Source organism: Lissotriton helveticus, chromosome 10 (assembly GCF_964261635.1).
Source record: "Lissotriton helveticus chromosome 10, aLisHel1.1, whole genome shotgun sequence".
NCBI classification, from domain to species: Eukaryota; Metazoa; Chordata; class Amphibia; order Caudata; family Salamandridae; genus Lissotriton; species Lissotriton helveticus.
The window spans coordinates 63,566,276-63,580,065 of NC_136071.1; the positions used below are offsets into that span (position 1 = coordinate 63,566,276).

A 13,790-nucleotide genomic window follows, 5' to 3' on the forward strand; every position below is an offset into this window, starting at 1 on the left:
CAGATCTACTGTTTCATTTAGCCCTTCTGGCTCTTGTGTTTCAAATCTTTTAATCCAAACAATCTCTCTTTGGAGGAGGGATCTAGTTAGATCCGTTCCTTCATGTACTCCAACTTTCTCCAATACTGAAAACTGTATCTGGGCTATGTTATGTTATTGTCAATCCAATGTTTAGTTAAATTACTTTTAATATTACGATTCCTGATTGTACTTTTGTGTTCTGATATGCGAATTTTAAGTTTTCTTTCTGTTTTGAAGTTGTATCATTCAACAGAATTTGTGACATTTAATTTCAAAGTATTAATGGTTTGTATTCATATATTTAAAATGTTTACTCTGCAGTATTTATGCAGTTAGTCTTGACTTTATAATGAGTTTAGAGACAACTTATATGGTTTAATTGTTTGTGTTCAAATTTGAACAAATGTAAACATAAAGTTTGAAACAGTTTGTAATGTTCTAATTTTATTAGAACTACGCCAGCAACAGTGCACAGAGGGCAATTAACCAAGATAGCCATAATACCGCCTGCAGTGGGAGAGAGAAAAAAAGACAATTGAAACATCCTCCCCCTCTGAAAAAACAAAATATGCGGGCTATGAGGAAGCGTATACACGGAAAGCTATTCTCAAGGGCATGTTCAATCACCATAGCCCAACAAACCCTCGAAAAGTTTCTACTGTCGCTCTAGTCCTATTTAATTTATAATCCAAATTAGAGAATGAGAAAGAAACAAGAGAGTTGATGCGGCAAAATCGCCATGATGATATAAATACCCCAAAGAAAACCAGTAATGACAAAGCCGCCCAGACGCTTGTTACCTTGAGACCCATTATTATTTCAGCCCAGAATTGCTTGCTTTTTTTATTTTGCTAATGAGCAGAAGCTTTAGCCAAATGTTCTTCTGGTGTGTTTTTTAGCTGTACAGATAGTCTTTATGTGTTTGCCTTATTGTTTCTATTTGGCTTCTGGTGGTGTATGGAGTTTGGGTCCCGTTTCCTGAGTTTTGTAATCACCTGGTTTAGATCTAAAGTTTCCAGTAGCAAGGATTTGGTAAACCAATGTGCTTCATAGTTGAAGGAATTGAGGTGTTGTGATAGCTTCAGGGAAACAGTGGCTGTAAGCGCCGCTGACAAGAGCTCCCAGTATTGCTGCAGCGACGACCTCTTGGTACGGTTCTTTTGGGATGTAAAAAGTGATGATCTAAACCATTATTTTTGCTGCCACCATTCCATTTCAAGCTAGGCGAAATTTTAAGCACTGAGAGTCACTAGCAAATTTTTGGCTCGTGGTGCTCTCGATGGACGAATCGTGACCTCCACATGCTGTGGGAAATGGTCACTTTCCGCTATGGCTGAAATGTAGAAATGGGTGATCGCGTGGCATAGTTCTATGTCTACGAATGTGTAATCCAGAGTGGAGTTTGTTTTGCTCGATGTCCTGCTAAAAGCTACCACTTGGTCTTGGGATAAGAGGCCGTTGAGAGAGGCCGTTGAGAAAAAACAGGCCTATCTGCTTGAGGGCCATGAGGGATGCTTTCCTTGAGGGTCATCTCTGGAGTGAGTTGCGATGACAGGAGGGATAGGGCAATAAAGATTGGAATAATTATGGAATTTGGACAAGCTTTGGGTTGACCTACAATAAATGCACTCCTTAAAACATTAACATTGAGTGGTGCCCGTTAAATCAATATTAATATGAAAAACTGTTAATTGGTACTCGATTAGGGCCTGAAGCCTTGATTCACCCCTGCAGGGCCTGGATGTGTCCTGCTATGGATTGTGCCCCTCTCATTTGGCAAGGCAGTGGGGAGACTGAGGTTTTATTATCGCTCCGCTACACGTTTTCCTCTCCCCCTCTCAGTTAGTAGAGGTTTTAGCATGCCTGCCATATTTGATTCAACCACTTACAGGCATGAATACTTTATCTTTTAGGTCCTTCGAAACTGTGGCAGGGTCCCCTGTGGGGATTTTAGCGGTGGCCTATGACAAGACCTTGCACATGATGGCCAGCATTCATGGCGCTGCGCTTGCTCAGGCTCGCCGTCGGTCTTAGCTGAGATGCCCTGAGGGGCCTTTGCTCCACGAGGCGTCCCTATAGCTCATGTCTTTTATTTTGTGGGATGTTGTGCACACAATTGTGGCACACTGTTGTGAATCAAGTTGTACTGATACACATGCCCTGTGCTCTATCTTATTTTTTCTTTCCTAGGTCAATATTTCAGGAGCGGCCCCCACTATTAGCTACACTGCAGAGTATACAGTGTTTTGATTTGGCCTGTCTCCGTTTGAGGGTATTTATACTTATGATTATTTTAACATGCACACCAAATTCTCTTTTATTCTTGTTCCTGATGAAGCACCAATGACCCCCGTGGCAATAGAGGCACAAAACATGTTGACTTGCTACACCCAGGCACAATGTGTCCGGTGGGGTAATAATTTACCCATAGGATTGATTTTATCTTTTTACAATAACCCTTACATACTTTCCTTACCTCACTTAGTATGCACTTTTTTCACCCTCCTTAGAAGATTCACCCCTAAACACCCACATGCACAATCCGTCATTCTCCTTAAAGATCTCCGATAATGTGACCCTTCGGGGGACCTGTAGGGAATTGCAGTGCCGGCCCTACGAGAAGCAAATGCCTGATGATGAAGCACGACACCCTTTGGGGTGTGTGAGGGCAACAGGAGATAAGACTCCTTTTGTGGATACTCACTTTTCCTAGGTTCTTCTTTTTTCTCCTTTCCTTTCTTTCTTGGTAGGCGTTGGGTAATGTTTGTACCCCGCCTTAGGAACAGTGTCCTTATTTGGTTTGGATGTTAATTTTAAGGAGCATGGACACTGGACCATAATTGACTCCTTGGTCCCCCCCCTCTTATTTTTTGGTTTAATCATTTTGGAGTTACCTCCATTGTGTTCAACCACTGCACTGACTATAACGTGTATTTCATAAATGGTTACAGTTGGACTTGGCCCTCTTTGCAGAGTCAACTCTAAACCTTTTGCCTACACCTCTCTTGCTCTTGTTTTGCTGTATTTGTTTTGTTAGCTTTAGAACTCTGTGCATTTTACCACTGCTATCCCATGCTAAAGTGCTTGCGCTCTCTCCCTAAAACATGGTACAATTGGCCTACACGTAATTGACAGATTTTCTTTACATGTAACTTGTAACTAGCAAATGGTACTCAATGTACTCAGGGCCTGTAAATTAAATGCTACTAGTGGGGCTGTAGTACTCTTTGTACTACCCACCAAAATAACAAGTCTCAGGAATGCCACTGCAACCTGTAGTGCAGTTTTATACCGCTAATTTGACCCAGCAAAGCAAACCTTTTGCCAGACCTAAACCTCTCTTTTTAATACATATGAGTCACTCATATATTAGACTCTAAACAGAACAGGGTTCATACCATATAAAGGACTAGCAGCCCGACCCGACGTTGTCCGGGTATGAATTGCTGCCGGCCAGTAGTATATTGTTTTGTAGGATTTCGTTTTGATAGCATTTCTTATCTGGGACAGGCCTGTGAAATGCTCCGATTCACAGTGCACTGCTGATGCACTTAAGAGTGCGCGTTCAGTAATGTGTGAACTCGAGTTTCCCTACTTTGTTTTTCCTTGCAAAATTATATAGTACAAACTCGACAACATGGCATGAGCACAATTTACATTACAGAAGAACACATTCATTTGTGGTATGCACGGGCAGACAAAGCGATTTGCCTGTAATCACAGGATGTTGAGCTGATGCAGAGATTCGAACGCAGCTCCCCAGCTCTAAAGTTCGCAATTCTAGAACTTGTGGCGGGACGTGTAACTAAAAGTGTATGCCGGTGCTGGCCATCAATGAGAGAGACCTGTGCATTTTTCAAATGGGTGGTGAAAAAATATGAGTATGTTGCTGGAGATGTGGGCCGCCGTGCCACCAATGTACTTACCGGGGGAGGGTAAACACCCATTATTCCGCAACTTTCTTTCCACATACCATCACTCCGCATACTTTCATTACGAAAGTACCATGACTCCGCAATGCCATTATAATGCATGGCATTACATTTTATATGCTTTTACCACGCATACATTTACAACGAAATTCGTTGTAAATGCATGAATGGTAAAAGCATGTTTTTTTAATGTTTGGATAAGGTAAGTATGGGTTATAGGGTATGGGTATAGGGGTATATGTTTTGGGGTACTGAGGTATATGTTTTGGGGTGTTTGGGTATTTTAAGGGTTCAGATATAGTTTTGGGTTATGGGGTACAGGGGTAGTTTTAGGGTTTAGGGATAGGTATGGGTTTTGGGGTACAGGGGTATTTTTAGGGTTCAGGGCTAGGTTTGGGTTATGGGGTATAGGGGTATTTTTAGGGTTCAGGGGTAGGTTTGGGCTTTGGGGCACCGGGGTATTTTAAGGGTTCAGGGCTAGGTTTGGGTTTTGGGGTACAGGGGTATTTTTAGGGTTCAGGGCTAGGTTTGGGGTTTGGGGTACAGGGGTATTTTAGGGTTCAGGGGTAGGTTTGGGTGTTGGGGTACAGGGTTATTTTTAGGGTTCAGGGCTAGGTTTGGGTTTTGGGGTACAGGGGTATTTTTAGGGTTATGGGGTAGGTTTGGGTTTTGGGGTACAGGGGTATTTTAAGGGTTCAGGGCTAGGTTTGGTTTTGGGGTACAGGGGTATTTTAGGGTTCAGGGGTAGGCTTGGGTTTTGGGGTACAGGGGTATTTTTACAGTTCAGGGCTAGGTTTGGGTTTTGGGGTACAGGGGTATTTTTAGGGTTCAGGGCTAGGTTTGGGTTTTGGGGTACAGGGTATATTTATAGGGTTAAGATGGGTTAGTGTTTAAGGGTGTTGGGATATTTTAAGGAGTAAGGGTGGGTTCTGATTATGGGGTGCAGAGGTATTTAAAGGGAGCAGGATGGACACCCGGAGCTGGAATGTACAGAACCTGGGAAGTAAAAACAATGAAATATTAGGCACAGCGCTCGCTTTTCTTTCTGTAATCCCGCGCACCTCACACGCCCACGCCCCCAGCACATGCCCACAGCACACCATATGAGACATGGCATGAAGGTCGGAACGTACCACACGCCCCCAGGGTTTGTCCCGCCCCCAGCACATGCCCACAGCAGAACGCAGACACGCCCACAAGGGACTACTTTGCTGGCACGGTTCTTTTACCTTTTAAATGTATACGGTGTGCGTCTGCATAGCCTATGTCCTTCTGCTGCAACTGCCCTTTCCAACGCTGTACTGGGTGTTGTGATTGGTGCTGTGGTTCCTGAGATTACCCGCCTCAAAGGTCTGGGCTCTCTCTTTATTATATTAGTATAGATAGGACATATGTTTTTAAATGTTACACATTTGGGTTGTGAAAAACTCCCAAATTAAGGGGCTCATTATGTTCGCGGACGGACTTGAGTCCGTCCGCGACCATAGAGTAGGAGGGAACCTCCGCATGGCCTGTGGAGTTCCCTCCTGTCCAATTAGGATGTGACCGCCACCCTGGCGGTACCATCCTCTATTTTTAACATTGCGGCGGGTGCGGCTTCAAGCTGCACCCGCCGCAATGTTAAAACTGCATACATTGCATTTTGTATACAAATGCAGGGGGGTACCATAGGTACCCCCCATGTGCACCTCCCACCCCCCCTTCACCCAGGGGGCCCGCAACGGGCCCCCGCAGTGAAGTTACACATGCTTTTCCACTGCGGGAAAAGCCGCCGTGGAAAAGCATCTCTTTTACGCCATCCTAATATGGCTGGCGGTGTCTGATAGACACCGCCAGCCATGTTACAGCTTTTCCGCCGCGGTTGTAAGTCAACCGCGGCGGAAAAGCGGCGGACTGAAACCAGGACCCACCAGCCATCCTAATGTGGCGGTGGGTCTTTGGTGGGTCCGCAGAGGATTTTCCGCATCCTCCGGGCCGGCGGTGGCTTCCGCCGGCCCGGAGGATGCGGAAAATCCTCCATCATAATGAGCCCCTTATTTTCCACTGCTGTGAGTCCCACCTTTTCCATAGGATAACATTGGCTTACCGTATTAAATTTAAAACCTTCGCTGCGGGGGTAATTCCCCCGCTGTGCTGGGGGGCGCGCACAGCACCCCATGCTCCCATGAGGCATGGCGCTCCTGTGCTCAGGACGAGCTGAGCTCGTCACAGCTACACCCATTCCTGTGGAACGCTCAGCACAGCAGGTGAATTATCCCCGAGTGTGAGCGTTCCATGGCTCATGACGAGCTGAGCTCGTCATGAGCACCGGAGCACCATGCCTCATGACGAGCTCAGCTCGTCATGAGCTTGGAAGGTGTTAATAATTGCTAAAATAATTTTTTTTAATATTTCTTTTTATTAACCAGCATCAGCAGTAAGAATCACGTTACAGAGGTCATTGTCATATTACAAAATACACATCAGGGGTACCAGGAAAATTAACATCACATACAAAAATGTCATGGGGAGGGTGATTAATCCAAAACAGCATTTCTAGGTGGCGTACAAATGTCTCCTCTGGTATCTATTCCAGGGTTCCCATACCTGTGAGCACTTTCGAGGGCGTCCCCTTGCAAGATATGCTGTTTTTTCTCTAAACATGCACCAGTCTAAGTTGCTTTCCCACACTTCCAGGGTGGGGGGTTGTTCGGCGCCCCATAGCTGGGCTATATTTCTTATGGCTAACATGAAGCCCAAGGTGGACCACTGTGTCTGTGAAGTATTCAGGTCCGTGGGCTCCCATTTGTTTAGGAGGCATCTCCTCGCCTCAGGCATCAGAGAGATCCCCAACACCTTGTGCAGTGTCATGTATTTTGCGCCGGTATCTGGTGATGTGTTCACACTCCCAGATGATATGTAAAAATGTACCTATGAGACCACACTTCCGTCTACACAATCCCGTATCAGACAGTCCCATGTGTGCCAACCGGGGCCCTGTCACGTAGACCCTGTGCAATATCTTAAGCTGAACCCGCCTTAGTCGGGCTGGAATAGCGACTTCCCTAGGCAAAAACACGGCTGCCTGCCAGTCTTCATCATCTAGTTCTATCCCATCCTGCACCCACCTATCCCTCAGCGCCCCAGGGGATCAGCTTTGTGATTAATTAGCTTCTTGTAGATCAAGGAGATCATTTTGTCGGGAAGGTGACCGTCAAGAATTCTATCTTCCATAGGCGAAGCCTCCGGTGGCTGAGCATCCCAGGGCAGTGAGGCATGAAGCGCATGCCGGACCTGCGCATAGCGGAAATATTCAGCACTTGTCAGTTCATACTCCGCCTGCATTTCTTCAAACGATTTGATCCTCCCCTTACCCCAGATATCTTTGATTGTGGAAATACCTATAAGGTCCCAATTGTCGAATCCCTTGGTCCTCCAAAGCTTACCCAGCTTATCCGAGTCACAGAGCGGGATGGCCATTGTTAGCCGATCTTTCCAGCCCAGGGAACTCGTAGCATCGTGCCAGATCCTGACAGTATGCCTAGTCGGTCCTGTCAAATCCAGTTTGTGCGGTCTTTAATGCAAGGCCCTGCTATACCTTCCCCAGGGAAGAAGCCATCTATCCATGGCATATCCAGGGTCATCAATTGGACCATATGTGCCGTGGTTGATAGCTGCCAGCTGAGAGGCCCAGTAGTATCTTTTAACATCCAGGAGGGCGATGCCTCCGTTGTACCAGGAAAGTGTCAGCCTTTTTAAGGCAATACGTGATCTGCCCTCCCATAACAGATTACACTGTAGACTCTCGACCTCCTGAAAATAACTGGCGGCTACTGCGTCCAAAGTATTCTGAAGGTCATTTTAAACAGGGCTGCCCAACCCAACAACGAGAGAGGGATATCACTTCTGAGCCTCTGCAAAGGGGGAAGAAGATTTCGGGCATATCTGACCGATGGGTCAAGCGATATGAAAACTCCCTAATACTTGAAGCCTTCCGTCGTCACTTGTATGGAGCATTGTCGTGGAGGGACCGGGGGCTCACCCCACAAGACAAACAACACAGATTTCCCCCAGTTGATTGAGAGTCCCGAATTTCTACCAAAGGAGGCCAGTACATCGAAGACAACTCCCAGGGACTTACGGGGACAGGTCAGGTAAAGCAGAATATCGTCTGCGAATAGGGATATACGGTCCTCCCATTCAGGGGACCACCGCAGGCCCCATATAGATGGTTCCCAACGTAGCCAGTTGGCCAGAGGTTCCAGCGCCAATGAATAAAGGAAGGGGGACAGCGGACAGCCCTATCTGGTACACCGACAGAGCAGAAACGGAGCCGAGACCCTATTATTTACCACTATTTGAGCAAGCGGTTCAGTATAGAGCAAACGTTGGGGCCAAATCCGAACTTGGCCAAGACCACCTACAAATAGGGCCACTCAATAGTGTCAAAGGCCATTGTTGCACCGAGCGAAGCAATTACCGCAGGCTCCCGTTGGGTGTGGACTCAGGCTACCACCCCGTGTAATTTGTGCAGATTTAGGACCGTGTTTCTGTGGGGCATGAATCCCGACTGATCTGGGTGGACCAAACCACTCACGACTTTCACCAGCCTGTTCGACAGGAGCTTGGCCAAAATTTTGAGTTCAGCGTTCAATAAAGAAATCGGCCTACATGAGACATAATTAGTTTTAATCTTGCCCTCCTTATGAATAACTACCACTGTAGCCACTCTCTGATCCCTAGGTAGAGTATGGTTGTGTCTAGACTCAACATACATATCGTTCAGATAGGGAGCCAGTTTATCAGGCTTGAGCTTATAGAGTTGAATGGGGAGTCCGTTGGGGCCCTACACCTTCCCGGAGATCAAGGAATGAATGGCTTGGTCAATCTCATCTGCTGTTAATGCACTGTCCATAAACTCACGATCCTCGGGGGAGAACCACCGGAGCTGTATGTCTCGGAGCAACAGCTGAGTCGGCTTCCGGCTGAGGGGAGACCGATGTATAGACAGTCCGGAAGTGATCTGCAAACCTATCTACTATGTCTGGCGGGTCTGTAAAATAATTGCTAACATTTGATTGGGAACTGGTAGAAATGTAATTGTTTTGACTTAAATGATGTGTGATTTAAAATCTTCTTTAATGGTAAAGTCGAATTGTGGATTACAATTTTGAAAATGTCACTTTTAGAAAGCTGAAATGTTTCTGCCCTAAAGATTCTGAAGCCTTTTAGGTGTTTCGAGCTGCCTGGGCCTTTTAATTGCTTCCCCATCAGGAATGAGTACTGGGCCTAGACAATGGGATATGTTGTGGTGCTGTCTCTATGCCCACTTAAATATCAACAGGCCTCCAGCAGACATCCAGCACACTCACAAAGAAACTTGACACCATTCGTTTGTCATCCTAGACCACATGGAGCCCTAGGCAGGGAAAGGATGGAAATTTCCAGTACCAGGTGCAGGGATAGCATAGACGTTTCTCCCGCTTCACAGGCTGACACCAGGTCAATACTAGACTCTTCAGTTCACATCCAGACCTGTGGAAGACTATAGATTGACTGACTTGTACTTTAGAGAACTGCCCTTCTGTTTGTGGCCAGCCTTGTGTCTCAGAGGACTTCCCTGATACTTGAGCCCAGCCTTATTCTTTAGAGGACTTTTCTAGTGCTTGAGGCCTGCCTTGCTGCTTAAGTAGAGAGGAATATATCCGTGAACCCATGACTATCAGAATGACTCCAAGTGTCTGTTAGCTGACCTTCTACCCTGAGCTGTAGCAACACAACAATCTCCAGAGGCCTCCCTGTAACTGCCAAGTTGATCTGCTGTAACTGGCCTTGCCTGTACATGCAACTGGACCTGCCTCACCCCTGCTTGCCTCTACTAAAGTGAGTTTGTGATCTACAAGAGGTTCTACACTAGGTCCTGATCCCTTGACTCTCCTCACTTGAGCTCCTTTGAAATCCTGAAGATTTAACCTCTGCATGATCGACTTTAAGAAGGTAACGTTTTCAATGGGACTAACCTGCCACCTGTATCAGGCCTATACTCCATCGTGGTCTGCCTGAACTTGTGACTTTGGCCCAGCCTAGTGTGACCAGATACCCACAGTTTGTGCTTTCTGTTTTTACTTAAACCTTTAAATTGAATATCTCCTGTTCTACTGAGTGAATTTTAGTCATTTCGGTCTCAAAATTATGTGTTATTTTTTACTCTATGTTTTAACTTGGTCTGGGATTTTTCTGGTGTTATGTTTTTACTTTATTACTGTTTGTGTGCTGCATGAATTCTTTACACTTTGCCTCTAAGATACGACTGGCTGCTTTTGTGTCAAAGTTCCAGAGGGTTCAGCAGAGATCCTTAGATACTTAGAGACTTTTGTGGTTCTCCCTGACAAGGATTGTGGTTGTTGCTTGAGAAGGGTCTTCGTCCCCTCAACCCAAATAACTATTCTTACAGTTACCTTTGCAAAGCCCCAAATATCCTATTGTCCATCACCTATCACGCATGCGCAGTGATTCAGACACTTAGATAAACATCCACGTTTATCTCCCCTATCCTTAATTTCTGTGTCCATAAGTGTTCCCAGTCTTCAGCTGATCACCACTTTTTCCAACTCCTCTCTTTTTAGTTGAATTCATCAGCATCCTTACTTTACATTTGTGTTTCTTGTAGCAGTGTTTTGTGAGTAATTATGGTAACAGATATTTAAAGTTAGTTTTTTCTTCTTTATATAATGGGTTTGGTCATTTAGATTTCAAAAGTGCCTCTCAAGGGCGCCCATATTTCTTCCTAGCATCTTTAGTTTGCTCCCTTTCTACTTTTCTTAATAAGGTGGTACACTTGGTTCTTAAGTTACCTTAGCTGAACTGTAATTTTGTGCATGTACTGTTCATGGAAGGTCATAATTATGGACAAGGCCTCTTTTTGTAGCCAGATTTATTATCATTCTTTTCTGATGACACTGTCCTAGAACCTTTCGGACATGAGCTCTTTCGTTTGACATGTTGGTGTTAAGTCCTGCAATGCAGAGGTAGCCAAGTTAGTTGGATGTTGTAGAAAATTAGCATTGTCATGATTTTTAATCTTTCATTTTTATTGGTTGTCCTTTAGTCAAGTATAATGTACATTGTTCCTGAATATCATCTTTGAGCACAGTTAGCTCTTCCCTTTGTCTTTGTGCTTAGTATTTGGCATGAGCTGCATGTTGTCTTTATTTTTCAGTATCTACGTGGACTTTACTTCCTGCATGTGGTCTAGTTAATGATTGACCTACATTGAATTTTGGGTCAGTTTCCAAAGTATATGAGCCTCCACTGTCAAATTCCTCTACATATCTGGCCTTACACGTATAGTAAAGAAAATATCACATCCAAATAAAGAGGGAAGATTTACTCCTCACCACCATCAAATGCAAGTTAATAAGGAAAAAGGTATTTGTTCCCCAAAAAAACTCTAAAGACCACTACATCACATTGCATTAACTATCCACAACCCTGCTACCTCTCCTAACACTTATTGACTCTATTCTTGTCTTTAGCCTTGTTCAGCTGTGCTCTGCCTTTTGGGAAGGTTCATGATATAGAAACACTATATACATATAACCAAATGGATTTACTGGAGTGGGGAATTGCAGCATGGCCTTAAACAGAGATATAATTAAAGATTCTTTGGGATTGGACCAGGCTGCCAAGATTCCATGGTTGAGTTACATACGCAACTTTACTAATGACTTGGGGAAACCGGAATTTTAATACAAGCCAGACTCCCTTCACAATATAACGAGGAAAGATTTAAAGTCACTCTGTTGGAACCATCTTGAAACATTAAGGCTAGGAGTGGAACTAAACAAAAAAACTGTTTTACAGCATCAATTGACCGTGGTCTCAGCCTCAATTCAAACCTATTTGGTCTGGTGTCAGGAGGGTTATGATAGGTATATCCTGACAAGATTTAGATTTGATTATTTCTTTCGTCTAATTACATTCCCTAAAGTAAACAATTGGTCCACAGCACTCTGTAAATGCCCGTGCGACAATCTATCAGACCAATCTACACTGCATGTAATATGTTTCTGTAAATTTTACTCAGTAGAAAGGAATAGATGGATCAAGCCATTTTAAAAAAACAAGGTTCATGGCGTTAATGTCGTCCGGCTCTATTGTTCCTACAATCCTTAAATGATGTATATTGCGTTGCCACAATGACAAGTTTTCTAAAAAGTATTTTGAGGAAAAGGAAAAGTTTAATCTGCTCTTAAAATTTGTTATGGTTTTATTTATTGCTCGTATCTGTAATTCACTAGATTGTATAACGCATGATCTGTTGCTTTTATGATTTTATAACTTTGTGAAATCGAATAAAGCTTTTCTACTACTACTATAACCAAAATACGAAAGTACTATGGACATGACAGTCTTTCTTATTAAATGCGACCCAAAGTTATGCTCACTGAGGCTTAAGCTTCTTTAAAGATATCTCTTTCCTATCTGAAAACCTTGTTGTAGTTCTTGCATGACTCATGTACTGTCTGATAGCCCAAAATGTTCATGTTGCTCTTCACAACAGGTATGTCTATAGTAAAGCTTTTCTGTGCCTCTAAAGTTATCAGTGAGGGCAATGCTCAGTAGGTAATGCAAAGCAGGAGCAAATGCTTATGGGTAAGACAATAATTCACTCTCACATGCTAACTCATGTCAATTTTATTAATCTCTGTGTCTCCTCCAGACTGTGGAAAATGATAGCGGATAGTCAACGAGTTCCATATCTTGATATTGTCCTGGCACATGTACTTATCATTATGCGGCTGTGGGAACCTTCTTCTGCAGTGGCCGCCATGGACAGAACAACTCGCTGTAGGATCTTCACACCAAACATGGAATCCTATTCCAAGGAGGGGGATGTGATCTTTGGCATTCTGGCAGCAGTTCACCTGGAGAACGCCATCCCTTCTACCAACTGCTTGTTCAGAGATCCTCCTGCTCCCAGCCACTGTCTGAAGTAATTAGACCTTTCTACTTGTGGGCAAACTGTGAAGGTGGTTGGGGTTACTGCGCTGTTGGAACTGTTAAAGGTTTCTTGATGACACTCTCCTTGATATTGCAATTGTTTTTGAACATATAGATGATATGACTCCAATAGCCGGCCTACTAGAAGGCAGCAGCAGTGGGTAAATGGTGTTGGCTCTATTTGTCCTATTTCCAATGGCCCACCGAGGGGATTAACGTAGACCCTTGAAGCCCCTTCGGTGTGGGGAGGCCCAACCCTTAGGGGGCCCTCAACCATTCAGGGCACCTATTCAGCGCAAGGCCAATTAACACCTATGAGATATGTGAGACTCAGTGGCCCTGCATGACATTCTTCTGGGAGGCCCCATCATTTTACGTTACGACACTGGGGCCACCATGTCTAGCGATCCAATCTGGACTAGATGTTTAAGGTGAAAGAGTTCCTGCTAGAAAGAGGGGGTTTGTTGTCAAAAGTGAAAAAAACATGTTTCAAGCTCTGAAAGTATTTGCCTTTTTTCCTGAGCCTGTCTGCCACAGTTCTCATGGTAGTTGGTAAAGGAAAAATAGTGCTAGAAGACCACTCTTGGCAGCCCTCTGTCAACAACAAAAAAGTATTTATGGCTCAATTTGGGCTTTTTAAAAATGGATCCCAGTAAGTAGTACTGCATTCCAATCAAGCACAGTTATGCAGTGTATGCTGACATCTAGTTTGGCTACTTGTTCTTGACTGTCACTGTCCCTTTCAACTTTTATTTCACAATCTAAGTTGAGTCTACTTTTTCTCACACTGTGATTGTGTGGTCCAGAAACCAAAAGACAGTTATTTCAATGATAAATATTTGGTGCTTTTTTAAT

At 44.3% G+C, this 13,790-nt stretch overlaps 1 pseudogene; it reads left to right on the forward strand.

The window, feature by feature from the left end:
- Positions 1-13,790, forward strand: part of LOC144783910 (vomeronasal type-2 receptor 26-like) — a 155,376-nt pseudogene that overhangs the window by 20,726 nt on the left and 120,860 nt on the right.